Source organism: Chaetura pelagica, unplaced genomic scaffold (assembly GCF_000747805.2).
Source record: "Chaetura pelagica isolate M959 unplaced genomic scaffold, ChaPel_1.0 scaffold222, whole genome shotgun sequence".
NCBI classification, from domain to species: domain Eukaryota; kingdom Metazoa; phylum Chordata; class Aves; order Apodiformes; family Apodidae; genus Chaetura; species Chaetura pelagica.
Window position 1 is genome coordinate 2,630,431 of NW_009952711.1, and position 27,751 is coordinate 2,658,181.

Below are 27,751 nucleotides of genomic sequence, written 5' to 3' on the forward strand. Positions count from 1 at the left end.
TCTTTCCCTGGGCTAGAGCTGCCAGACAGAGCCCTCTGACAATCTCTTTATCTGTAGGATTGTCTATAATGTTAATTAGTGAACTCTTTGAAAAACCAGCTTCCACAAGTTAATTTATGTATTAAGCATCATTGAGGGATGTGTTTTACCTGTTTCACAAGTAGAGGACTGAAGTATAGTTTAAGAGACTTGGCTTGGGCCACACAAGAAGCCTGTGTCATAGCCAGGAATCAAGAGATTCACATTTCATTGCCTAACCACAAGACTTCAGAAAATAAAAAGTTGAACAAAAGCAGATGCAACACCGAGGATTTGAGTCTTGGGTACAATTTGCAGAGTGCTTAACTCTCTGCCCAGAGAAGTGGAGGATCTGTTTTGGAAGGGAAATAATGCTTATGCATTCCTAGCAATTTCATTACAAACTGTTGGACTGGCTGCAGAGATTTCAGCCTGCCTTTTATTTTAGTGGTCTTAGATGCAAATCCAGATAGTGCGGGATTTTCACTTTCTCCTGATGTTTTGGTGTTTTTTTTTAACCCACTGATACAACTTCATAATAATGATTATTTCGGGCTGAACCTCTGGCTCGTGGACCAAGGAAAGGGAATTTCAGTGTCAGCCCCTTCCAGAAATTTTTACAATTGTCAGCCCGATGTCTCAAAATCATGAAGCAGGAACTGAAATCCTGAGGTTGGTATTTCAACTTTAAAGCTTTCTTTGGCAGATTCTTATTTTCCTTGTGCTTGTTTTAAAGATGTGCTCTGTAATCTAGCAAGGACATAATAAGCTCTTGAGACATAAGAAGCTCAATAAGACTTGAAACACTATTTACCTATCTAAGTATTTACCTGGCTTCTATTCCTATTGGTACATCCAAGAATAATATGGTATTTAATGGATCCTCTAAGATAGGAAGCCTCCAATTCTAATGTTCTGCAGATATGGACTGAATTACATAAAGTTATGTGCCCAGCTCAATGAAGCTATTGCATCATTTAACTTCTGGTGTTTTCAGCAAGACCTACATGTCTTACAGAAGTTAGTTGCACACCTAACTGTGATAGTTACGTGACTTTCCCAGGCTCACATGCACAATCCCTGTGACAGGGACTTGAAGCCAGATCTTCCTCAATCCCATAGCAGCAATCCTGCAGTAGCCTGCGTGGAAGGAATGTTTCGTGTATTCCTCTGAAAGAAGGCAAGAAATTTCAAGCTAGAAGGGAAGGACAGGTTTTAACTGTGAGGAAAACAGACTGTTGGAACAACTTCTTTTAGAATTGAGCTGTGTTTTGTATTGCTTGATGGCTCTATGTGGATAGTAGTGGCACTTTAGAAAGAAGTGCATTTCAGTGTCACTGGTCTGTATGGGCACACAGAACCCATTGGGTGATAGTCCATCCTTCTCTCACAGAGAAGGTGAGATTTTATTATAATGCTCCCTGCCATCCATGTTTCTGTAAACTTTTCCTTAAACTGACCCCATCATTCTGATGCTTCAAGCAGTGAGGTCACAGAGTTTCCTTCAGTCCTAATCCTATGATACTTTGTATGACACAGTTGTATCTCTTAGGATCAGCAATTTTGGAATTGGGAATATGAGGAAGAATGGGATACACACTATCCCTAAATATTGTACAGCTAAATTAACACATTATTCAACTATCCTTCCACAGTGCAATTATTTTTGCATGTACAGGAGACACCTCCCTGTAAATTCCTTGTGACATAAAGTTTCTGGCTAAAATTAGGTCATAGCTATTTAATTGTTCATTGTCCACCCACGAGGGAGCTACAGCGAGCTCTTTCAATTCTTTACAATCAAGTAAGTAGCAGTTACTCTCATTTATCCTCTAAGGAAATAGTCCACCAAAAATAATATGTTGATTCCTTAGCCCCTCCCTGTCACTAATCACTCCACTCTTGCAGCTACATACCAACTTGGCCCTCAGCACCGGAATGTCCAAGTACCTCAGTCATTAATTTTCAACTTACGACACTTTGGTGATGTAAGAAAGTGTTGTCCTCATTTCACAGCTGGGGAATTGACACATCAAATAAGTGACTTGCTTAAAGTTTCACAGCAATACTGGACATAGAAACCAATGACTTATTCATAGACTATTCTGTTTCTTGGAAAACCAACCCTGTGTTGCTTGTCCGTCTGCCTGCTACCTTAGATCTCCTCTTACCAATTTAGCAGTCTAGCTAGCTGTATTTTAACCTCCCATAAGCTGGCATTGCCAAACAAAGGTACCCCTCCCTTGTGCAAGCACAAGCAGCATCTCTTCAGTCACGTGGGGAATTAAGTCAGGAAACTGATTCAGGTTAAAGTTAATCCCCCAAAGAACAGTTTCAACCTGAGTCCTTTCCTCATTCGGCTCTCATAGTGCATCTGTGCCAGGAGAAAGGGGGAGAGGGAGGCAAGGCCAGCTCTGTTCAATGACTGGAGATTTCTCCTGGCTAAAATGTTTGTGGAGTTAGTGCAGTTGAGTTCTGTACACTCATTCCCATGTAAATAAAAATTTAACCAAAGTAAGTTCTAGTTTCCTCTTTGACTACAGATTGTATGCTTTGAATTTTGCCCATGTTTGCGGAGCCCATCCAAAGCCCTGTAACAAGGCAGCTGAGAAGTGCAGAGCTCAAGGCAAGCTTTGGATGAGTTCTTACTGTGGTGACATTTCAGACCTTCCCTGCATGGCTATTTTTCCTTGTGTGGCTGCTATCATTAAAAGTGTTTGACTTTATATAAGCTTTCTCTGTTTTAAATTAAGCTTTCTGAGGAGTTAAAAATGCAACCAGTGGAGTGCACTGTTACCAGGACAAGTACTTTAATAAAGGGAATCACATAATTTCAGTGTTGCAGCCTAATGCCACATCTCACCTTGTACCATATTGATCTACACGAGCCCACATTACTTTGCCTTTCTGCGTTGAGTAGTTCCATAGAAAACAAGACAAATTGGAATTGTGTGCATGTTTTATAGCCTTTAGCTGGAGTAGTATTTCAAGCAGCTTTCAGCTTGGACTTCCATGCAAGAGTCATACATATGGGGAGAGCTCCCTTCTCTGCTGATCCCTCTCTCAAAAGTAGCATTTGAGGCCTCTAAAATTGCTGTGCCAAGGTGTGCTCTCCCCTTTCAAAACAGCATGTATTGAATCCTGCTGCTTCACTTAAGGACTGCAGCATAGGAGAACCTCTAAGTGCGGAATGATGCCCTCATCCTGACTACATCAGAAGTCCAGAAAGCTTAAGTATGGACCTTGGCATGCTAATAATTGGTTGGTGGTGACTAAGGAAGGAAGAAGGGCACTAATGACATTTAAAAGGAGACTGAAAAGGGTTCTTGTACTTAAAAAATTGCTACAGAAGAGACTAAAATTTTTTTTAAAAACTGCTGTTAACTTTTTTTATATGGAGATGGTATCTTTTTCACTGAACTGCCTGCCCTATGACTGCCTGAAATTCTTTTTTTGCTAGCTTTGTGGCTGCACTCTGTCCCTTCACTTTTCTGCTTTTTAGTCTTCTCAATAGAGCATGTGGACTCAGTGGGAGAGCAAGGGGATGCTATATGTGGTCCTCAGTACCATAAAAATCTGTTGCAAAATACTCCAGCCTGTGTCAGCTACAGACACAGTCCCTGTTCCAACCCAGCCATCTCAGAATCCTGAAAAGAAACGTGTGTGGGATCGTTGTATTCAGTTTTTTTATTTGGGCTTTGCCCAAAGGCTCAGGACATAAATCACTTTGGGTTTCCTTCACTGAATACTGATCGTACATTACAGCACAGCCACTTTGTGTCGCAGGAACCTAACAAAAACCAGATTTTAACAGAGTCACTAGTTCCTTTGAGGGAGGCAGTGTTAGCAATTATGATCTAGACTAGACGTTGGTAAGAACTTACTAAATAATTACAGGCTTCCTAAAGTAGCATACTATGAGTAATAGTAAGTTTTAAAATGTTGTTATGAGGAATAGTTTATACTGAAACTTCATCCTGCTCTTTGAAATCAGAATCCAGAACTCTCCTCATACTAGAGCAAATGCTTGTCCATCTCCACAGAAGAATGTAGGCTTGCTTTATTGTACAGTAAATGTGCTGTGGTACATTATTTAAATTAGCATATAATAGAAACCTAATTGCCCACTAGGGCCCAAAGCTTTAGCTGGTGGAGATCAATGTGCTTCCACTGAAGTCAGTGTAGCAATGTTGATTTTCACCCCTTGAGGATCTGGCTCAGCAGCTTGTTTCTATTCCAGGCATTGTTAAAAGAGATAGCGTGTTTAGAATATTAAGCCCTGGCATTGTCAGGGATAGTCAACTCAATTTATGTGCAAGTGAAGAGAAATAAAGCAGTAAAACCATTTTTTTTTTTTAATCTGAGGATTTCAATTTACGTTGTCGATTATTCATATTGACTGATCTGGTACAACAGGGAAATCATGAGCGTGGGGTCATCTTGTTGTGGTTTTAATTTCCTACGTCTGTAGTTATCTAATCCTCTCAGTGTGAGCAAGCATGATTAGTATTTATTTCTATTCTGTGTGCCAGTGCCCTGGGCCAGGTTCTGTGCTAAATCCAAAGTGACTCTCCTACTTAATTGGCATTAACTTGTGCTGCAATAATGTAAATAAAAACTTGTACTTTCTGTGTAAAGTGCCTGCAACTCCCCAAACAGATTTATTTTTTTTTTGTACATAGATGTTCTGGCCCAATGTTAAGCCTTGTGATTTATCTGGGTTTTTTTTTTAATTCACTCTGCAACTTTTTCTAGCAATGTTTTCCAAATAATACTTTGGGAACCAGATTTGGAAAGATTATGGCTGCTTGTTAACCATTGAGACGCTACGAGGGGCATTGTTACAGCTGTACCACTGGTTAATAAATTGCCATAGTAAGAACAACAACTGTCTCTCTGGAGAATGAAGTACCAAAACGAAGAATAATTCTTCACTTTGTCAAATGTTTTTTACAATCATTTGGAGTGCTTGCTTAGAGGAGCTTATTTTACTTAATGAATGCTCCATTCAGGAATAGGAAAACTTCAGGGCCAAGCTGAGCCAACAGTTCTTCTTTGTGGAGTTTATTTCCTCTCTTTTCACTTCCGTTATTCTCAGAAGACCTCTGGCTGCTCCCTCACTTATCTCTGTTTCCATTTGTCCCCTGGGAGCTTTGGATAATCAAAGTTATGCTGCAAGTATTCTTCTGAGAGTAGGAATGGGAGAGTTCTGGTGAAACATTTTGGGTCTTTATCAAGGACAGTATAGTAACTGATGGTGTGTGTGAGCCTTTTAAAGTAGTACAGTGTTCAAACTACACGAATTTGGAGCTGCCTGGTGTTCAGGCTTGTGTCTTTTCTGATGTGTGCAGAAAGCAAGCACAGGAAGAAGCATCAGCAAGAATGATGGGTACAGACCATCTTGAAAGGGTTGAGAAGATTATATTTGTTATTCTCAGCAAGTTACTGTGTCACTTCAGTCAGCTATGGTTACAAGATTGCTTTCTGTCCTGGTGAAGTGATAAAGCTTAGGTCATTAAATGGTTTGGATCGCCTTTGGATAAAATTATTGCAATAACACGTGCTGTTCCTAATATTTTCTTCTTTTATCAAGCCTCCTTTATTTGAGGAAACACAAATCCAATACATTCACCACTTGCTAGCTTCTACCTTTTTGGTTGATTTGGCCTAGAGAACCTAGTGTTAGCCACTTGAAGCAAGTTGGATTTTTTCCTTTTAATCTGTCAAATGCAATAGTTGATTCAATCATTCTGTAATCTCCTGCTGGTACTCATGTTCTACCCAATGCATGTTTTCTGTCCAATTCTGTGGGACACAGACTTGTTAGAAAAAGATGTTGGTATTCTCTGGTTGGTTTGTTTTGGTGGCCATTTTGCAAGTATGTTAGTTTTTAAAGGAAAAGTATTAATGTGTTTATACAGGTGTTGATGGTAACTCAGCACATCATCAAGTTTCTTTGTTTTCAGTACTGGGTTTTTCAGCTTTGATGTGGGGGGTTTCACTTAAAAACATGGGGACACGGTGAACATGTGGCCAGAGACTTCGTAACATGAGTCATTCCATGTTAAGACACAGAAGCCATCTTAGAGCCAGGTGCCCGAGACCAGCATAGTGTTACCTCCACTGCAAAGATAATAAACATTAACATTTTACAATCTGATGGCCAAATGGCACAACACCAAACATGATAGCTTTTCTTTTTCCTGGGTGGTAAATCGTGTTAGATAATTTATGATGCAAAGTGCTGTTACTTCTAGAGGATGTGAGCCTTTGATGGCACAGCAGATTTTCTTACCTCTATAGGTTAGATGAGGAGCTGAACTTTGGGAGCAGCAAAACATGCCAGTAGCTACACTGCAGCAGATCATCTGATACTTCTTTGCTCTTATCATTTTACTCCCCAGTCTGGTCAGAGTGGTACAGCTCTTATGTGTTGTGCTTTTTGACTTTTTGTTAGAAAGAAGCAGGATTGCAAAGATAATGAGTGAAGGCACTGGAGCATTCATGGCAATAATTTCTAAAAGGTGGAGATAAATAAGCAGGCAGAGTTGAAGACTTATCTGGGTGGGGGTATTAGCATTTTGAATACTCTCTGCACAGATGCAGTTATCACTTAATTGACTTTATGTTAGGGAACACTAGAAAATCACTTCACAGCTGTAAAGGAAAAACTTCTGCACATAGTCCTAAATGGTTCAGTCCTGCTGTATGAGCAGCTGAGGCTGTTTTACTACTGATGTCACAACGGGGAGGGAGGAAGCCTCTGCACACACGGCTGTGACAGTTGGTACCTTGCCCTTCCTTTGTGTGCTCTCATGATCACCCTAAGTAGCTTGGATCACGGCTGTCACCTTGCCTCTCTCTTCATACAAGGAGAGGAAGTCACCACCAAGCTGAGGGAGGGGGTGGCCTGTGGTTTCTAGAGGCTGGATGCTCACAGACTAGCCCTTTCCCCGAACAGGCAATGGCTGCAGGAGCTGCCATTCCAGCACAAAGTCGAGCTCACAGCCCACAAGATGAAGTTGGTCTATAGGCCTGTCTGCCACGCATGCACCTCCTGCCTGAGAGCTGGGGAAAGCAGCAGAGTTTTGCACTCAGGGCTGCAGCAATTGGTGCTATATATGGGTTGGAACTACCGGCTCCCCTGCGAGGCCAGCACCATGTGCCCACTGCCCTGCCGCACAGGGCTGCTCTCCCAGCTGCCAGGCTGGCCCACTCCTGCAGCTGGCCTGGAGTGGGGAGACATGGCTTGCTGGTCAGACTGGGAGTGCAGGGACATAGCCACCTTTTTTCCTGTCCCCTTCTCTGAGTCATCGCTGCATGCAAAGGAGAAACATAGGAACGAGAAGACAACCATTTTGTTCATTAGGTTTCTCAACTTTCTTTTCAGTCTTCTGTCAGAAATGAAGAGGGCTTGTTTTGAATTTAAAAGGATTTTTGTGAAAAAAAGAATTGGTCGTAGGATATTTAGAGAGACTGCAGTCAGACCTATAATTTGCCTTATTTTGCAAAGAGCATCTGATCTGTTGCAAACAATGCTGTGCCTATATGAGTCTAGAGAATGAATTCTCACCAGGTCTTACTAGACTGAGGTGGGTGTTTGGTGCCTAAGCACCTCTGATTTCCTGCCCTGCTGATTTTACTGAAGACAACCACTATTGTCAGAGTTGCACAGCTGCTGTCAGTGACACCTTCAACTCAATGGGGTCTTCTCCTATAGAATAGTTACTTGATTTGCTTGTAGACATTGTTTTAAAATTTGCTATCTAAGCATATTAGGATTTTATATGTATTATTCCTTCAACAGCAATATTGGTTACTCCAGACATTGTTTTAAAGCTTAATTTTTCACCTTTCTTAAAGAGATTTTGCTTAGAGCAAAATCAGTAAGGGGAAAAGAATTAGGAAATCAAACCCTTTCCCTTTTCGAACCTCTCAAGTTTTCCAACCTCAAATAAGTACGTGAAAGGGGTTTAACAACTTTAAATTGGATTTTGGAATGTCAGATGACTCTAATAGCCTTTGTACACAAATAACAACAGAAGAGCTGATTATTGTTTCTGGGCTCTGCGATGCACTTATGTAATCATTAATCTTGGCACTTCTTTATCTTCAGCAGATTAGGAGGCCACTGTCATTTTGAAGACTGCCATTAAGTAGACTTTGTTAGTGTTTAAATATGTGAGATTATCTTTAAGCTTCCTTAATGTATGCAATGGAGGTATCTTGTGTGTACAGCGTTGCAATAGAGCTGCTGTAGTAAGTTTCAGTCACATATCTGCTGCCACAGTCTGACCTCAGACACAGTTTTATGTACAGTATTTGTTAATCAGTGTCTGATGACACTTTGAAAGCTTTTTTAAGCACAAAGCATTAATATATCTCTTTGAAACGGCAAGCAAACTTGCTTTATCTACTACCTTTCTGTTGGTTTAATCACTGAGAGACATGAAATTAAATGCTGTGAAATAACTAGGCAAAAGAAAGGGTTTTAATGAAGGCTGTAGCACCTAATCTAATTGTGGCAAATGAAGAGCTTTAGCTAGACCTTTTCACAAGCTGGTAATTTTCTAAAACGTTTTTGTGGGCAAGCTACATTTTTTTCTTTTATGATCCTTGTCAAGAAATGAAGATGGTTTTCAAACACTGGAGATAGTACATGCAGACATCCTGAGGATATATAAAGAACAGAAAGAGAGCCAAGTGCAGGGAGAAGGTGGGAGCATGGTTGCTGGGGACAACACTGTAACACAAGGTTTGAAAAACGTATTGGGAAAAAAAAAACTAAGTCTCTGGCAGGAGTATTTTTGAGACTGCTTGATAGACTGATGGTGGTCTTATTTTGTTGTAAGCCAGAGCCAATAAAATTTCTATCTCCTCTGATACCATTCTGCATGTTCTCTCTCCTGGTTCAGTTTTTGGGGACAGATCATAGTGTTTTCCTCCTGGGCCCTTCTACAAGAGAACATCTGAGGGAAGAGAAAAATGCATGCCCAGCTGCAGACAGGCAGAGAGAGCTGGCCACTCTCCCACAGCTTCACCCCAGTCCCGGCCTGGCCAGGCAGCCCCAGCCTGCTTCACAGAGATGAAGGAGCATCGTGTGACTTCATGCAAGTCAGTAAAGTAGTGCTAAGATTACAAGGAAAAAAAGTTCTGTCACTAAGAAACTAGAGTGATGCAGTCAATGGTGAAGGGAAAGGGAACGGTGTCAGTTTCAAGTATGACAGAAATACCTTGTAAAGCCTGTTCTAGGTGATGGGAGACTGGTACAAAAGGTGTGGGTAGGTAAAAATTGTCATGAGCAAAAAGCACATGTGGCCATACTTGTGTGCCAGTGCCTGTTTCTGCAGACCTCTGTGGTGACAGGGTCCAGGGAGCGTGCACCCAGCCTGTCGGTTGGCTTGAGCAAATGCATGAGGAAGTGTGTAGGTCTCCTCCTCAAAGCAGTATAATTCGGTCTTCAGAGAAGTTGTAGAGGTGTTCAGGAAGAGCAACAACAAAATTATAAGCTGTATCAGTTTTGCACTGTCCAGGCTGTCTTCTAGGCAGCTGCTGCAGTAGTGAATTAGCCTTCCTCTTGATCACACATATATGCTGGTATTGCTCCTGCTGAGATGGGGAAAGGGCGCTGAGAAGCATCTTTCTTCGAGAGAAAAATATGATTATTTGTTCAGCAGAGATTTGACCCTATACTGCAAAAAAGGTTATACACTCTTGGTAGTGTTTTTACTTTCTAGTATTTTAATATGTACCAGGAAATATTACTGGCTGTAAATCAGATTGTTGTTGGACTTCAGTGACTTTTTTTTTTTTTTTTTCAATGGAGGAAACTAATTATTTTATGCTCCTCCCTTCAAAACTTAGGAGAATAGCTGAAGCTGCACTGGCTGAGGATGCAACTTCCTCTGGAGTGTCCCTCAGTTTTATTATTCCTCTAATGACCTCTGAAGAGAAGCTGTGATAAAGCAACACACATGCACTACAAACAATGGCAATGGAGAGCATCCTTGGATAAAAAAAGTGACCCCATGTCAGCTAGAAAGATGCAGTATGCAGTCTTAGGAAGAACCTTGTCTACGAGTTTTGGGGGAATGTGATTGTGGTTTGTTTCTAATAGCCATATATCACAGAAGGAGTTGCAGAATTCATGCTTGGAATTGGCAGCCGTGTGAATCAAGAAAGGAGGTGTTGGAGGGAGTTAATAAATGAGTGCAGCTAAAAGGCTTTTTTACTAGTTAAGAGATCTGAAGTTGCTTTTGGTTGTTATTGTTCATTTCTTAGATGAATCATCTGAAAATGAAAATTTAAACCAGACATTTAGAGCACACCTTTGTGAGAAACTAATGATTCTGCTTGGCATACAGCATCAAAGGAGGCCTTTTTAATGACATCAGAGTCATATACAGCCAAAAAGCAAAAGAAAATATCTTAAAAATGCAGATGTAGTCACTTCAGAGTGATGGAGCTTCTAGTTAGGGTGAAATACTTTTTTTTTTTTTTTCTTCTTCCCCGAAGCTTTTTCTTCTAGAGGTAAATTCAGGTTTTGAGTGGTTTTTGATCCAAGTGTAGCTCTAGTAAGGACCAGCCATGTTTGCCTGGCTTTAACTTAACCGTACCAAGTGCCATTTCCCAATACACACAGTGATACATCCTGCAGTTCTGCAGAGGCCAAACCCCTAATAAAATTCGTGCAGCCTGGCAAAATAGCAGAACAAGTTGAATCATGACAAACATTTTGTTTAAAGGGACACTTAACCTTACTTAAGGATTTGTCACCTCTTCTCTATTATTCTCATATTCCTGTTTCCAAACTGACTGTTACTGTCTCTAGAGAACTATCAAAGTGGAACTTGACTTGGCCAAATAGTACATGTAAAGGAAAGTTTAAACATTGTGACAGTAAACATGGTGGGATGGTGTGCTAATCAGAGACAACCTTCTGAGTAGCAGTATCAGGAATTATTAATGCTTGATCTGAAAGCTACATGCATGTGAGTAGAGAATGCAATTATCCACAGTTAGCTGGAGGTGTAATGTCACTGACCTAATGTTTCTTTTATGATTGAAGAGACTGTCCCCTTGTTAATGAATTTAGTAGAAATTGTTAGTTTCTGGCATTATGTTGCACGTGATTAAGTGGTTTTATTTTGTTTCAATCTAGTAACTGTAGGTGTCATTTGAGTTGTCCTAGTATATAGCCTAATGAGACCACTGAACTGAGATGTAATTTAGTACAAATGTATGTACTTTCTTAACAAAATCAAATTACTAAGGTTTCATGTTGTATATAAGGAAGTTTAAGACTTTGTAAGTACCCTTTTATCAGTATTCAAAAACCTTGTAAAAGATCTTTCCTTAATGAATGCTAGTGTAATTTAGCTAGCAACTAAGTTGTTATCATAATCTTGCAGACAGTAGCTATACACTATGTAATAGGGAGCAAAATAATTGCCGTCAAAGTGTTGATCACTTAAGACTGTTTGCAACCTCTGAAAAATAACTCAAGAAAATACTGTCCTGTGATACTTCTAGTTGCTTGCTGAAGTGGTGCTTAAAATTGATCAGTGGTTGGTAATTTCTTTGTTTTCCTACTGCAAGCAAATAGACATGTTGAGATGTTTCCCTAAGCCAGTATGTTCTATTAGGGAAAAGAAGATGGGAGGGCAGTTCTGGAGTCAAATTCCAGTCTTCAGAAGGCTAGGTCCAACACCTGAGACTAGGAAACTTCATATAAAATGGAGGATCTGTGCATTAATCTGAGCAAATGTCAGAAGTAATTTAGATTTTTTCACTTCAAAATGCTACATTATTAAAAAACTTTATTCATTAAAATGAAGTCATTAGTTTCTTCCAGAAAATTGGGAAATTGGGCAGAAGTACAAATACATTTAAGCTTTTCAGTACAGGTTTTTAAGTGAGAAGGTTGAGAATGCATTTAGTGTTGTCCAGCTAGCTCTAGGAAATAAATGTACTCTGAGTTATGTTCTCCTGCAATTTCACTTTCTGTTTTCCTCTCTGTTAATACTACAAAGCGAAAGACCAACATACAGACATCAGGAAGGAGAAATTGTGTAGATCTGCTTTTCCGGACATAAGAGAAAAATTAAGTTGCAAAGACTAGGAAAAACCTCAGGGGGACTGAGTGTATAAGGGTACTTTCCCTGCCAAAGTGCACATGTGCACATGCATCTTGGCCTATCAGCTCACTTCTGTTTTGGTTTTTATTTGACAGACAATGTGCCTTGGTTTGTTCTAGCAGCATAGGACATGGTATAGATGGTATTATAGTAGAACTGTATTTAGGCCCCTGCTGCAGGTGTTCCTCTTCACAAATGCCCAGTCTGTATCCATAGGAAGAAACTAGGGATGTCAAAACCTGAGTGAACTCTAGAATCCTGTAAAAACACACAGCACAGACTGGCACAAGTGCCAGCTTGCTGCTTAGTGAATAAATGCAGTAGCAAATCAGAGCAGAAGTCAGTGTTGGCAGTTACTGTGGTAATAGTTCATACCTGCGTTGCTTCTAAATCTTGCATTTTGTGTAATTCTGTCTAGAGCAATGTTTAGCTGTGTAATGAAACCTATGAGGTTAGGTTTAAAAAAGAAACTAACAAAATTCAGACAACTAGCACTACTGTTCCATAGTTTTGTGGCAACTTTTATCTAAGCTATGCAAATGCTGGAGATCTGTCTGGACGCCTGCTCACTAGTTTCTTGGGTTGTAAGACCAAGACCTGGCAATAAGCACCAGTCACCTAAGATAGATGTAGACAGAGGTAAAGAACTATTATCCTGATTACATAGATAGGGAAAATGAGACACCAACTAGCATCACCATTCATACAGCCAAATCAGCACTAAAATGAGGATTACAGTATCTTTTTCTTGACCTGTGGTTCATGGCTTTTATTAAAACTATTCTATTTCATTAAAAAGACTCACATGATTGTGGTGTCAGTGTGTTTTCTTGTGAAAAACTGTTCATCTGAATTGTGTTATTTGAGAAGAATTACATGTAGCCTAGTCTTCAAATTAATGATACAGCAAAGTGTTCATTATATCCAGCATATTTATTGTTAATTATTGGCAAGAGAAGAGGGAATAAAATGGTTATATGTTTATATATAATTGTCAATAAATTAAGAAGTCAAAATATTATGGGTCAAACCCAGTATTTTGCAAAATTTGAAAGTCTCTTCTGACCATATTGAAGTAATCCAACCAGTCTTCAAGCACTTTGAGTTTGAACTGCACAGACATTGCACAGCAACACTTTTCCCTTTGATCTTTCCCTGTTCTTGTTCTTTGCAGCTAAGTTTGGTCACTAAGTAAGTCTTGTTAATGTGCCTGCATGGTGTGTCCAGTGAATTAATCTTCTCATCCACTGTCAAAAGATAGAATTTATATACAGAGTTGGTGCTTCAGTTTTTTGTGGTTCTGTGTTCTCAAAAGAATGCCATTATCCTCTGCCTTATTGCAGGGAACATCTCTTGGTGTATATTTCAGCTTGTATGTCCTGGGAAGTAACAAGGGATTGCTTGTCTGAAGAACTACTTCCTTATCTGTGGTCCTGGAAAACTGAACACATCTGTATGTGGCAGTCCTGATTATTTGGAGCCTAGGCTTGTAGTTCAGTTGTTTGGTGATACAGTTTGGTCTGTGGTTCGATCTCATAATATGATTAGACTTGTCTCTACCTGTCATTCCTTCAACAAGGGAAATAAAAAACTATCTTGTTTTCAGCTGCAAATTAGATTATTGGTCTTTTTTCCTCAAAATTACAAGGAAAAATAAGTATTCAGTTGCTTGGTTATGAAAATGTTGAGATACTAAGTTGCATTACTGGGTCAAATATGAATGAGAATAATTCTGGATAAAGCTAAGACAGTGGAGAGAAATCAGACTGTTATGCATAAGGAAATCACTTGGTGTTGCACACATGATTGAGAGGGAGCAAATATCTGACTTCCTCTGAAAACCCTAAATCAGTTTTTTGCTTGTTTGTACTCCTAAACACTTGCAGAAGTCCTAGATTGTGTTGCTATTTGGTTTTAATTTTTCTTTATAAGAATTAATATTATTATGATGTATTAAGGGTTTTTCAGCAATTTTCTATTTGAATATAACCTTAAAAAGACACAAGAAACCTCACCACAGGCACTTCACAGAAACAATTTGGCCTGTTAGAAAACCCAAACCATTTTCCGTATTTCTTTCATTAGGTGTTCAGGTGTCTTCATTGAAGCCAGTGCTTCATGTAATAGCCAAGCTTTAGTTCTTTAAAATTTTTGGCTTAAAGTAACACAAAAACAAAAAACATCGTTGATCCTGACATGAGAATAGGAGCTCTTACTGCACTGTTCCCTTCCGTGGGTACAAATCAGTATCAAAGGTTGCAAGAATTTAGATTTATTCTGGAAAGTCTGTCTTATAAGCCCCAGAAGTGCTCAGGTGGTATTTATTGTGCATCTCCTTTAATACTCCTTGAAGCCGAATGTTTTTCACATTATGGAATGCTGCACTGGGTCAGGTGACCTACCGAGAGGGATCCAGCTGTGTTCAGGCCCAAAGATCTAGTCTTGGCATTGCAGCATTTCTGCCTTGTGTGTTTGAGGTGTTGCTCATACCTTACTTTTAATTAATGCTTTGGTGGCCATGTTCGTTTCTACTCCACCCATCACACCCACAGACTTCAAAGGATTTGTACCAGCATAACCTCAGTATTTATTTTATTACTAGTGTGATTTCCTAAGGAAACAAGGCTTGGAGAGGTTGTTTGTGTTTGTCTGGTTTTCTGCCCACCATCCCAGTCCTCCTCATTTCCAAAACCATTTCAGCCAAGCTCAGGAGCATCAGCAGTCCCAAAGATGTGTTCCTACATGTTTTATGAAAATTGAAAAACATAACCAGAAAGATCCCCAACTAATAATCCAGTGAGGGATACTGCACAGCTCAACAATAGGAGGATCTGTAAAGGAGAGGAAGATGCAAGGTATGTCCCACATGCTGGTAAGGATTCTGCTAGAATTTCAGCCTTACTGGACCCCAGATAATGCAGCCATGAGACAGAAATCTCGAGGATACCAGGCTGTGTTAGTTCTTTTAGGGAGCTACTTGTTACAAGCTGTATCACTGCAATCCCTAGCAGGGCTGCTTGTAGCCAGGAGGCCACTATGGTGAGCATGGCATATAGAAGAAACAAACCTTTGTGCAAGGACTGGGCAGCTAAATTCCATCAGCTCTTGGTCAAAACACTGTGTTCTAGAAATGCCTCAGACATCTACCAAATAGCCATCATCCTTGTAAGTACGTGGGGTTTAAGTATTTTAATATATATGAGTGGACAGATGGTCACTTAATGTGGTTTATCACTGGTATGGGCAGCTCTGTGCTGCCACTGGCTTCCAGCTCAGTCCAACTGCAGCATTTGGGAGCTGCAGGTGTTCCAAGGCAAGTCATCTGCAGCCAGCTCAAATTACTTAGGGTACATGACAGAGCAAATTATTTAGGTAATGAAGCTGAAAATGCAAGATTAGAATATTATATAGTAAAATAATTCCTTGTTAATTCAGTTTGTGATCAGATATTATGTTGCTTTAAATACCACATTACATGCAGTACCCTTGTTTGAATCAATGAATATGTATGAATATGACAGTGAATATGTATGCCTCCTAATTTAATCAATATACTTACAGACAGCACTAGCAGTGATGTCTGGCACAAGCTGCATCCCTTTAGAAGCAGGTTAGCCCCATTGGTATATATATAATATTTATTTCAAATGCCTTCTGAATTAGCTGCAAAATTGTACATCTCCTATGAAGTGGGGGGCAGGCCAGCCACATTCAGGGAAAAGAATTTAAACCTTTCTTGCAGTCACAGAAAGGATAACTTCTTAAGTAGTACCCTGAGACCTGGGAGAGCCAAGCTGCAGTCCTGGCTGTTGTATGTACCCCACACAGAGCCTCAATGAAAGTTCTCAGTTCAGCTAGTAACTTTGTTTAGGGTGCTTTCCTCACAAAACCTGTGGCTTGTAAGAGGTTTTAAGAAATAGAGGCTGGTCTGGCAGACTAACCAGAATGTGCTTAAATCCCTCTTGAATGAGTAAGAAAGGAATGCGTATACCCAGAATTTCTTGATATTGCTACTCTGAGAGCTGAAAGATGGGAGCTATCATGGGCATCTCCATAGAAAAGCTTTTCTCTCGGTGCCAGCATCCACAGGCGCTTGGGACCCCCACAGAGAAGGAAGGGAGCACCTCCTACACAGGTTTTCCTTTTCAGAACATGCTACTTTTAAACTCAGAAATGGTAAGAGGCAGTAGGAAACACCTGACTTTCACTTTCTAAAAGTTAGGCTTGTGATTAACATATCATTAAATTCCTTCTCTAGTGAGTGGAGAGGAGGCATCTCCACTCAGAGGTTCTTCTCCCATGTCTTGAATGAGATGAATCATACCCCTACTCCCTTTTTCCTTCTTGCTCTCTCTTCCTTTTTCTCTCTCTCCCTCCATTCCTCATCACTCTAGAAGCACACAAAACCTCAGACAAAACATCAGTTAATTACCCAACTTCCAAGATAGCTCAGGTCAGCTAGGTGAATCTCACCTAAAAGGCAGTAATGGGGACCAATTTTTGCTTCTATTGAAGAGCCAGTCCCAGGACGCCAGATCTGAGATCTGTGTGAAGGTAGAATTTTAAAATAACAGTGTGAAAGCAGGAGAAGGAATGGTAAAACTCTTTTTCTACCCCAAGACAAATTAATGCACTAGAAAGAAACATTTAATTCCGATACCCTAATGGGGAGGAGAAAACTTCTGTCTTTGGAAAACATTTTTTGCAAAATGTTTTCTTCAGGGTGGGCTGGTAATATGCTTTCCTGTGTTGAGGCTCAATATGTTTCTACTTAAATGGCAGAACTGGCAAAAAGGATGTCCCAAGCTTTGCTTGGCTCTAAGGGTTCTGTGCTCACTGGGGTATGCCCAAGGTTTTTAGAAAGGAAGAAACTAAAGAATATGATGAGCTTGTGCAGAGTATTTCCTTACAAATACAGAATTAGATTTCTTTCCTCCTCTACTGTTTAAACCAGACAAGGAATAAAGCAGCATTTCATCATGCGGGAATTAATAAAGAGAGAGAAGTTCTCTAGGGGGGTTGGTTGGGTGAGGGAGCTTGAAAAAGGCAGGCAAGCCCAGTGAAACTGTTCCAGATTTGGGGAAAGAAGTGGAGCCTGGAGTTGCAGAGAATAAGCCGTATTTGCCAGTTCTAGATGCCAACAAAAGATGTCATTTAGTGCTCTCTGCTTGTCTAGTAGGCACATTCACTAGGAATTGGGTGAAGGCAATGGTGTACTTTAAGCATGCCTGAGCTACTCCAGATAATTGCCAAGTGAAGACACAGTGGATGAAGGAAGAAGAAAGGATCAGGAAAAACACAGTCTTTTTTTTCCCTGTAATTCTTGGGCTCAAGTTCCTGTTTTGTCTGATTTTGAACAAATCAAAGAGTCTGCACTCCATTTTCCTGCTTTGAAATGATGATCTTATGATGTTAGAGCAGAAAGATTACCAGACATTCCAGTGATAGGAACAGCTACATGTTAAAGTCACAAATACTGAGTGATCTTACTGGCAGACAGATGCCCTTTCCTATGGAGACAAGTTTACCTCCTCAGTTTGTGATGATTAATACCTCCAGCCTTTAATGGTCAGTTCTCTCTCAGGAGCTGTTTCTGTAGCAACTTGTTTGATGCTTGCAGTGGGTCTCTGTGCTTGAGCTTGTATTTGTTGCTCTTGGTGGTTTCTTTGGGCTTTTATCCCTCCCTATTCATTGCTGCCTTTGGCACAGTACATCCTTGGTAGTATTCTGGAGCACTGTTATTTCAGGGTGTGAAAGATTCTTAGGCCTTTAATCTGGGAATTCAAACTACATCTGTCACCTGGGTATCTGTAGCGGTTTCTAAGCAACCACAAGAGTTTATTTTTTTTTTCTGCAATTCATATTTAAGAAATAATTTGCTCATGCATGAAACAGAATCAGCCTGAGCACCACCCCAGGAGACAGAAACTGTAAACTGTAATTTAGGCTAATTCTAGTCTAAAACATGAATTAGAGTATTTTATATAATCTTGGAAAATATACTATATAAATATATCTAAGTACTGAACAGGTACGATTAATGTGAGCACTGTAGGAAGCTTTTAGTAACTGTGGGAATGTGAAAAACCAAGTTGGAACATATTCTTGACATGTAAAAATATTTCCCACCTGCCTTGTTTGCATAAGAACAAGCTTTTAGCAAGTACATATTTGCATGTCAAAGTTAACAGTGGGGAAAATATTTTCACCATCATAAGAAAAATCCATAATCTTGGCACAGGCAATTTGCATTTTGTAAGTTTAAAGTATCTAAGTCCTTTCATGCTATATGGAAAGCATATGAACTTGCAACAAGGATTCTGTTTCAATGAGTTGATTTGCAAAGGAAAGAATGTAGAGCAGTAATTGATCTGATGTCTTTCCATGCATTAATTTGTAATACAATTGGTTGTGACAGTCCCAACTGACTTATGCTTCTGAGTTTCATGCCACTGTTCTGTATCTCAGAATGAAACAGTTAAGTTTAAGTTTCAAATGCTGCATACGTAATTGAAAGTAACCTTGAAAAGGTAATAAATTCAAGGAAATCTGGAGTTCTAAAATTACACAATTTGGTGCTGCTGCTTATACACACAGTGGTTGGCAAATGCTGGCACAGCTGGAGCCTGTGAATCTGTGGAGATTCTCTTCTAACAGTAAAGCACCCTGGAAAATGCTTTTGGGACTAATTATGGCATCTTCCAGACTGTTAGTAACCCAGCCAGTCACTTTGAAGGCATGTTACATTCCTCCAGAAACACATTGCACGTGTCCTGTTACTCAATGTACAGACAGGCTTCATGGGTGATTTACCTAATGTGCTGGAGATTGTAGATAAACAAGATCCAATTATATTATACCTATACAAAATAAGGCAGTAATTATGTATAGAAATGTGAAATGTAAAAAATACACAGCTATGTAGCTGTTGAGATAAGCCTTGTCACTACCCTGTCAAAGGACTTGGAGAAGGCTGATGATAGTAATCATCTATCAAAAAGGCATACCTGGGAGTCAGTAGATATGTTTTTGGAATTTGCCCACAGGATCACTTTCTGAGTTTGAGCTGCATGTTACACAGATTGGAGTTTCTCTAAATTTCAGTCTGTTCAATTTGTTCATGTGAAGTGGGGTTATGCTACCCTGTCTGCTGGCAGCTTTGTTTGTAAACATATCATGCTCTAGTAGTAATTAGTGTTACACATTAATAAAATAGTACACACTATATTTTTCTCTTTTATTAATTCACTTCCTTCTCCGTTGTGTTTGATGTGTTAGCTGAGAGCAAAGTGGAATTAAAACAGTTTTTGAAGGACTGCAGGGAAGAAGCATTTCCTTTCTTAAATGTCCTAAACAGACCTTTTAATTTCAGTGTATTACTTTGTTGCTTCAGGGAAGGTGGGGGATTAAAGGTCCAGAATGCAAAGATCTTTATGAGGGAAGCAGATGCAAGTGGTGTCCTGCTGCATGAAAGTATTTTGAAAGCTGCTGATTTGAAACTGTCAGGAAAACTGCAATGTAGTCCCATAGCTACTGGGCAGTGCTTTCCTCAGCAGAGCATCTGAGCTGCTGTTGGGCTTCTGGGAGCAAATGGGCACTATTTGGGTACTACTCAGCTGCTCTGATCACTACATTTTTTGTTGTTTGGATAATATTTTGAAGTATTGTAGCACAGTCAACCAGATCTTTTAGTTTATAGTTATCTTACAGTTTTGGCCTAATGCTGAGCTATGATGTTGCACTGCAGACCACGCAGTAGCACTGGGAAGTGATTCTTGTTTAAGAATAAACAGTCGGTTAGGGATTTAATGGCATGTAAAATGCAGTGTTTGTAAAAGTGGGCATGACTTTTTGAAAACGGTGTTAAGAGTACAGCTAAAGCTAGAGCTACTGCATTGTAAGACAGTACTAGATGTGATCTTATGTGTTGTCACAGTCTGGTTAGTTATAAACTGGATTAAATAAAAGCTCTCTGAAGCAATCAGGGATCTTGTGAATGGAGTTCAGTTCTTCACAGGAGACTAACAGCACTTCTAATTTTTAATATATGACAGTAAGAGTTGTGTTTCTAATCCTGTTTGGACTAGGCTAGTTCAGGAAAACCAGTGTAGTCTGATCCTAACACCACTGTGGCAGAGAAAGGGCTTTCTTGGGATGTTGTGGTTATCTATCTAATGCACACAGTCTGTGTTTCCGGGAGCACATCTAAGATGTGGACTACTGGTCTCTGATACTGTAAAGGACTGTGTCGGCACAGTGCTATCCAAAAAGACTTGTGGCAGTTGAGTTATTCCTGAGCATACACAAGTCCCTTCTTAAATCCATGTATTCAAAAGGGAAGCTGCTGGGATTTAGAGATACATACGGAGATTTTGGCCATGCATTAAACTGAATTCAGTAGGTTTGTTTTTATAGGTATGAAGTTCAATTTTAAAAGTCAGAGCTCTCATATCATATATCTTGATGGCATTTTCTAGACTGTGCCAGCTCCTTTGTTTTTTGTAAGATGGCTACAATCCTGCTGTATTTTTCACCCTCTTTTGTTCTGTGGTAGCTAATACACAAATATGTACTGATAACTCACTTTCAATTCAAGTATCTGAATTTTGGTTTTCTTGTGTAAAATGCAGTTCCTCTTTATCTTGTTACTTCTCTTTTGCATTGGCCAGTTTGTATGAACTGGATGGACCCTCTGGTAAAGGTGTTGCATTCATTTTCAGGCAGGGCAAACTTCAAAATTACTTTTTATAATCTCAGAGGCATAAGATTGGAAGAAACCTTTCTAGTGTCATTGTAGCTCTTTGGTCAAAATGTGAGCTCTCCTTTTTGGCTCTGAAATGCTGATTCTAGCCTTCTCGTGCGTTCTTAAACACCTTCTCAAATGACCCATTTTAATAACCCAAAAGCTATTATATAACGAGCAGCCATAATTTAGTCCAAAGCTCCGGGGGACCCTTGGAGTTCAGCAATGAATAGTTAATGCAGTATAATGTTTAGCAGGTTATTAGTTTTCACTGTACAAACGCTGATCAGGGAATGCTTTTATAAGGTGTTTAAAAGAAAATGTAATTAACTGGTTGCGTGCTTCTGTTGCAGCTCAAATTGAAATTATTCCATGCAAGATCTGTGGAGACAAATCATCAGGAATCCATTATGGTGTCATTACATGTGAAGGCTGCAAGGTAAGCTTCTAAAATATTAAGTCTTAAAACAGCATTTAGCTTTTTGACAGAGATTACTTCCTTTCTTAAAGAGCAAGCATTGCACCAAGGGTGAATCAGTGGATTTTGTCTCAATAGGAAATCAGTTGGGTTTCTGAAGTACTTTTATTTTGGTTTTAATTAGAGCATTTTTGTGACACACATGCAGATTTTGAGGCAAGTTTCAAAAATGATGCAGTTGTGCTGTGTGTCCATAAACTGTCTCTCTGTGAATAAGCAAATGTACAGAAAGATTATCAGCTTCTAGCACACCTTGTGGATTCACTTGTCAGGGAGTTTGGGGCTTCCTTGCCTCTCCTTCATTTTTGCTTTGTAAAGGCTAAGAAGCTCTGTTGAAATATGCGAGAGTTCTGTGACTTCTCAATTTTCTTTTGTAATCTGCTACAGTTACAAATCTGTTCTGTTTGCTATGGAAGATGCTGTTGCACAATCAGCACGTGCTACTGGTGTCAGGCATACTCAGGTCTCCCTGGAAGCAGTGACTATACCTTGCAATGCAACCATTCCTGTGTAGGTTTAGGCTTTGGATTTCTTTCTGGATTTGTACCTTCAGTAACTTGTGTGAACAGAGATTACACTAGAAGTGTTATATCTTGTATATTTTGTCTCTCACAACTAAGAATTAAATCAGACAATGCTAACACTAGGCCAGAGAACTGTGAAGTTAACCACTCCTTTTTATCCCTAGTACAGAATTCTAGCACCAGCTTGGGAATGACACAGTGAGCACAGCTGTGTTCTAGCTTGTTGCTCTCTTCATGTATGTACGTGTTGCAGTCCTGTGCTGATAAGTTTTCCACTGTTAATCTACACTTTAGGTGTGAAGAATTTATGATAGTTTTTTGTCTGCTCATCTGACATGCTTGGTATCTACTGCTCATCTTCAAAAAGTAACTTCCTTGCTTTCACATTACACAGATATCTTGTATTTTTTTTCCAAGGAAGATTTTTGTGTTTTCATTAACACATTGTGTCAGTCTCAAGGAAGTATTGGTAAGAAGTAAAAAAAGACTGTCTGAATGATAGAGGACAGCATTTTCTGCCCTTTGTAACTACTGTTGCTGTGGAAAATGCAAGAAATGCACTAAAAATGCTTTGATGATAAAGTGGTTAGTTTTTTCAGCTTTATGTGGTTGAGCAGCATTTATCAGATTTCAGCTGTGTGAAGTGGCAAACATTTGCAGTGAGAAATCTGCTGTATGACCGTCCTGTCAAAGTTATGTTCAGGGTCTGAGACTTTTTGAGTCCTTAACCAGTCTGGGACCAGCGTCCCTGAGACTGCCTCGAGATCTGTCATGAACATCATTGCCAACAGACTGGGGTGATGAGAACAGGCCTTTCTCAACATGGCTTGTTGCAGAACAGGAACAGGCTGCCAAAGGAAAGTTGCCAGCTGTGTTATCTTTTGCTTCATCTTCATGCAGGTCTTTGGCCTTGCCTTCTCCTAAGCCCCCTGTGTGAGAAAAGCCCCCACAAAAAGCAGCAGAACAGCTGCATGCAGGAAGCAACAGAGCACACAGTGCTCCCAGTCCCACTAGGTATTTTGTAACTGGTAGGCACCTAGCACTGTGGAGAAGCAACAGGTAGATCCATTGGGCATTCCTCCATCAGAGTGATTGTACTTTACCAGAAATAAATGCAAATGTGAGTTATTAAGAGAAAAGTCCTTTCTGTACCTCCAGCAGTCAGAACAATAGATGCTAGCCTGATAGTAAGAAATGCATGTGCAGCTCTTCATGTTTTAGAAAAACTGTTTTTTCTTTGAATTATGTATATATTGAGTTCTCTGAGAGCAATGTGCAATCCTTGGTCTGCTTCTGAGAAACCCACCAGAATGGTCAGCTGATGGGAAAGGACAAGAGGGAAGGCAAGTGGGCAGATAAGCTCAGCACACTGAAACCCATCTGAACCTTGAAAGCAGATTGTGTATGAATAAGACAGATGGTGGCCCTGCAAAGTTAGACACTTTCACCATCTCTTGGAGTAGCAATAATCAAGTTTTCTAGTCATACAGTTTCAGGCAGATTTTTAAATCAAATTAATACTAACTAAGTTACTGTCCTTTCAGAAGGGAACTAACACTATCGGTCACTGTAATGCTAGAGGCCAGGTGACATGCCAGTAGTGACAGATAGGGAAGTGCTAGTAGGCACAAGTCACAGAAGAGTTTAAATTATTATGGCCTGGACAGCATTTAAAACGCCCTAGTGTAGAAGATGGATGTTGTTTGTGCCGTGCTCTTCCACAGTAATGTCAACAAAGTCTCACCCAACAGAACTATTTTGGCTGGTGAAAAAGTTGGCACAGCTTGGCTTCTGCCAGAGCCAGGTGTGTATTGGTATGTTTTTTCCCCAGCTTTTCTGTGGGTATGATCTCTGCAGGTTTGAGCATGCTTACATTGCTCTTCATGGTATGCTAGACCTTCCTTTGTAAAAAGTACTTTGCTATGAAAACCTAGTTCCCAGTCCTGCGCTCTGATCCCTGGAGCCAATGTCCTGCACCAGCGGACAGTCCCAGAGAAGTCAGTGAGGGTCTGCACAGGTGCTACAAACCCATCCATGTGCATCAGATGGCAGGATTGGAGCCTTGGTCCTCAGAAGGGAACAGATGTGCTGCTGCCCTCTCAAGCCAGGCCTGTCAAGAACGATCTACAGGCAGCAAGAGCAGCAGCAAAATGGGATGTTTTCAGCTCTTACTGTTTTTCACTCAAGTTTGGTGTGAACTTTATTGTTACTTAACAGTAATGCTAACTTAAGCGCTGCTGTGTTAATACTAATAACCACCAGAAGTCAATTTTATTTAAAACATAAACAGAAGTTTTAGTTGCAAAGTTCTACTTGGCAATCTTTGTCTGTAACATGTATGAAATCACAAATAAGCTCATGTCAAACTGACTTTTACTAATTCTGTTGCTCTTCTACAGGTTTCACACTTGCACTTCACATAACTGAAAGTTTTCTGACCAGTTTTTGTTGTTATATGTAGTTTGAAATTAAGTTGCTGTTAATGAACTATGTCTTTTAATTTGTAGATGCAGTGACTTGCTTTTGCTGTCAATAGTGTCAGTTCATACCCAAGTGATCCACAAATGCATTAGTAGAATCCCTCTCTTAGTGTATGCAGTTGGTCTCACAAAACCATCCACACAGGGCAGTTCTGGGCATTTCTGAAATTTTCAGAGGTTTTTAAGTACTGGCTTTTGCCTCTTGTGTCATTTAAGACATAAGATGGTGTCATTCAGTGTAACTGCAAAGAATGTCTGTTTGTTACTCCAGAAAACAATACCTGGTGTATTATCACTTTCCATCTCGCATTGCTTTTGTTCATTCATTCACTTTCTTTACTAGCCAATTTTTCACTATTCTGTTGAACATGGAGTGTCATATTAGCATTGCAAACATTTACCCTGAATTAATGCTTTTGAAGCTTTTCCTTTTTTTAATTTTTTGTCTACCCAATTTCAAGCAAAACATGTTGGAAAAGAAGAAAAGCCATGTCAGAAAAGCCATGTTGCAGAAAGGGCTAGTTAGAAGCCTCGTATAACCTGATAAACACAATCTCTATTTTATTACATATGTAAAGCTATTTTTTTTCCTCATTTTCAGTGGCATTATAATGATGTTACCAGATACTTTATTAACAGAGCTATTAAACAATATTGTCGCTGTATCCTTTACAAATAAAGTATGTGCTCATCGTCATAAAAGGGTTAAAAATCCAATTTAAATGTTCACCCATCTTTCATATGACAAGTGTATTTTTATGATGTTTCTTTGAAGAAAATTTGCAATAGCTTGTTGTAAAAAAAGTCAAAGAATGAGCCCCCCCAACTAATTGTTAATTGCTTAGAATATTGCAAAACTTAATGATACGTGGAAGTCTTTAAGTATTAGCCATAAATCATGGGATTATGAATAAGCCTTTGTTGTCACAGGCTTGCATACAGTCATTCCAGAATGTCTGCCATTAGGATGCAGCAAGGCAGCTGTCAGCTGTTTTCTTGTAATTAAACAGCCAATGAGCAGCTAATTAAGACATATGTGTATACAGAAGTGGAAGTGGGCATGTTAATGAACTGTAGGAATCAATTCATTAAATGAAAATTTGTCAAAAGACCAAACATGAGATCAGCATTTCAGCCTATGCTGCAGTGGAGAGGGAGCCTGTGCTGTGCCATTTGGGACATCAGGGAAGAACAACCAGCTTTGCCCCTGCTAAGAAGCAAGCTCAAGACACAAATGTCTCTACTACTGAGCCACTGAGCAGTGAAGCTATCGAGACTATTAACAGACTTTGTGAAAACAGCTATTTACATTTCAAAGTTCTTTTTTTAACAAGTTGTTATTCAAACTGACTGATGAAAAGTTTTTTTGCCCTTTTTTCGCGAACTTGATTTCTTGGCAGCCTATGAAAAAACACATATTATGTTGTATATAAATAGGAGTCTGAAATGCAGGAAGCTATGGCTTGTAATCTGCTGTGCTCTTTTGGCACTGTGTTAAAACATCTACATAAAAAGGGAGATGTGCAAAGCTCAGTGACACCATCAGAATTAGCTGAATCTTCGCACTGCCATCAGGTGACAGGACTCCATGCACTCACCACCAGAGACCTTGGGTCTCTGAGGCTGTGCCCTCAGCCAGTGGGGTGATACGGGGATGTTTGTTAGTGCAGCAGTAGTTTTGTTTGTGTGTGTGATCAAGAGGGTCCACTCTGCCTGTGGCCCATTAGGCAATCCTCTGAATGTGAAATAATAGAGGTGAACATGCATTCAATTAAGAGCATGTGGCCTGGGCTGGTTTGCATAATACTTGAGTGTATACACGTGTACCATGCATGCATCCACCTCCTTCCTGGTAGAAAAATTACAGCTAGCTCTGTGCCTCTGGCAAAAGTGAGGAAATAGAACAACAGAATACAGCATCTCTTCTTCTAATAAAGGGGGAGAAAAACAATCTAGGAAAAAAATGCGTGTACTTACAGATGCTCCTGGAATGATGCTTCCCTACATGTCTTATATGAGACCCAAGGACCACCAAAATGTTAAAAAACTCACAAATAAATGAAAACGATGTAGAAGGACTTTTGAGAGTAAAACCCCCTTTGTTTAACTTCATTGTCAATTCAATGCCAAACCTGTTATGTCTCTTTCTAAGCTCTGGACAAGTTTAGATTCATTTCTGAAGTCTGAGGCAAGGGGTTTTTTGCTTCAGCTACTGCTGATGTTTTCAACATGCCCACATAACATTGTAGGGTTTGTTTTCAAAAGCACTCTACTACCTCTCTGGTTTGTAAAGCGCAAGAGCTTTTAAAGGCCCCAGTTTCAGGCATTTCTGCTCTATTGCAAATTTAGCTTCAAGCTGTAACTTAGCTGATATATTGTACACTAAAATGTATTGAGCAGCTGTGTCTCTAGGGAAAAACTGAAAAGCAAAAAGCCCAGTATTTTCTCCATTGTAATACTAAAAATAATCCTCAGCTTGACAAAACTATTCTCTGTAGAGATACATTCCAAACTGGCACTACAGACTCAGTGTACATCTCAGCTAAAGGAAAACACACAAATCTTTGAGGCTATTGGGCCAGGTTCATTTTACATACGGATTTTTACATTTTACATATGGACCTTCAGGATCACAGTGGTGGCAGAAGATGTAATGCGGTTCACTTGTGAGTGTGTCATTCAGTGCAACTCCTAAAGTGTTTGGAGAACTGAAATGTTAAGGGACTGATAATGTGGAGATGCAGAGCCTTGATCAGTCAAGTCACAGATCAGGTCAAGTCCTAATCCTGTTCTTCTAGTGAATTGCATTCACTGCATGTGTACTTGTCCTGGGGTGACAGACTCCACTCAGGGGACTAAGAGAACTGGAAATGAAGCTTACTAAGGGTTAGTTAACTTACCTAAGGGTTGGTTCCTCCAGGTGGATCTGTCATGATGTTGGAATAGTAGAAAATTCCATGGTATTTCAGGTTTTCTTTAGAGTGAAATGCACTCCAGCAGAGCTCAGTATGTGCAATACCTTCCATCTCAGTGACGATCATCTCACTGTTGACAAATATTAAAAAAAAGTTCAAAGTTCAATCATATAGAAACAATGAAAATAATACATGGGTGAGAAACAACGTACAGGAAAACAGGATTAAAGACAGACTTCTTCAGTTTCTTCATTTTTTTTATACTTCATGTTCTTCTTCAAGCTTTAATAAAAGGAGCATGCTCAATGAAGACTGGGTGCCCTCCTCATAAGATGGAGTGGAGGGCTTTATCTCAGTGTTGTGTCATGTTTCTGTCTGCAGGAAGTTTGCTAGGAAGTCTCTCACTTGTCATGCAGAAGTCCTTCCTGTTGATTATTTAACTAAGTGTCTGGAAAG

At 39.8% G+C, this 27,751-nt stretch overlaps 1 protein-coding gene across 1 annotated transcript in view; it reads left to right on the forward strand.

The window, feature by feature from the left end:
* The window catches only part of RORA (RAR-related orphan receptor A), a 237,963-nt gene that overhangs the window by 196,193 nt on the left and 14,019 nt on the right, over positions 1–27,751 (forward strand). The window contains exon 3 of the mRNA XM_009994391.1: positions 21,252–21,337. The gene's annotated coding sequence lies outside the window, so the exon portion shown is untranslated. The remainder of the gene's footprint in view (positions 1–21,251; positions 21,338–27,751) is intronic.